The sequence below is a fragment of the Eulemur rufifrons genome, unplaced genomic scaffold, assembly GCF_041146395.1.
Source record: "Eulemur rufifrons isolate Redbay unplaced genomic scaffold, OSU_ERuf_1 scaffold_48, whole genome shotgun sequence".
Lineage (NCBI taxonomy): Eukaryota > Metazoa > Chordata > Mammalia > Primates > Lemuridae > Eulemur > Eulemur rufifrons.
Window position 1 is genome coordinate 1,401,805 of NW_027182830.1, and position 1,274 is coordinate 1,403,078.

A 1,274-nucleotide genomic window follows, 5' to 3' on the forward strand; every position below is an offset into this window, starting at 1 on the left:
GCCGTTGCTCAGGGGTCGTGTGACCTTGGGCAAATAACTCAACCTCTGTGGGCCTCGGTTTCCTTCATTACAGAGTAAGGATCATAACACCACCTCCCACTTCAGGCTGTTTTTAGGATCAAATGAAATACCTGTCACCCAGAACATACTAAAACACAGTAAATGTTGGGTATTAACTATTACTGGTACTTCTGCAAACTGGCTCGAGCTATCTCTTGACAGCATTTGCTTTGCAGTTCTGTGATTGCTCATCACGTGTGTGTTTCCTAACTGTATTATCAATTACTTGCTGACCATTTTGTCCCTCTCCTTGTCTTGGGGCCTTATCTGGGGTGCCATCAACAGCAGTACACAAGTGTACTGTTTAGTCACTTCTCGCCTCCACCTGCCGCTGGGCAACCAGTAGTCAGCCACGCCCCACCTGGCACTTCTCGAAATAAAACAGCTCTACAGCATTCAAAGGAAAACCGCGGAACGCACACTCCAGCGGCCTTCCCAACCAACCCCTCTAATTCTTCTTCTCGTTGCAGGATGTTCCGGAGGCTTTCCCTGTCCTTGTTCCTGGTGGCCGTGCTGGTGACGGTGGCAGAAGCCCGGAAGAACCGGCCGGCGGGCACCATCCCCTCGCCTTACAAGGACGGCAGCAGCAACAACTCGGAGGTGGCAGCACCAGATCCAGGAGGTGCTGGCCTGCAGCCAGGAGGCCCTGGTGGTCACGGAGCGCACGTACCTCAAGAGTGACTGGTGCAAGACGCCGCCGCCGCGGCAGGCGGTGAGCGAGGACGGCGGCCGCAGCCGCACCAGCCTCAACCGCTCCTGCTAGGCCAGTGCGACTCCTTCTACATCCCGTAGCCGGTGAAGGAGGAGGAGGAGTCCTTCCGGTCCTGCGCCTTCTGCAAGCCCCAGAGCGTCACCTCCGCCCTCCTGGAGCTCGAGTGCCCCAGCCTGGACCCGCCCTTCCGACTCAAAAAACTCCAGAAGGTGAAGCAGTGCAGGTGCATGTCCGTGAACCTGAGCGACTCGAACAAGCAGTGAGTGCCCCGGGGGGCGCAGCGCCGCTCTGCACCCGCCCCCGCCGCTGGGTCGCGCCGCCACCGCCGCCGCCCCCGTCCCTGCCCTCCGAGCCCACTCACGAGCTGCCTGGTGTCCCCCACCCCCACAGCGGCAAGCACGTCTCTTGGGGCTGATGGTGTCCTTGTCCAGAACGTGGACCCACCGCAAGTGGAGCTTTGCTGATGTGTCCCTGACCGACCCCGGGCCCCGCCAGAGCCCCC

At 59.8% G+C, this 1,274-nt stretch overlaps 1 pseudogene; it reads left to right on the forward strand.

Annotated features, from left to right (window-relative positions):
* The first annotated feature begins 531 nt into the window (after positions 1-531).
* On the forward strand, positions 532-1,035 carry LOC138379529 (gremlin-2-like; annotated as a pseudogene).
* Positions 1,036-1,274: the final 239 nt, after the last annotated feature.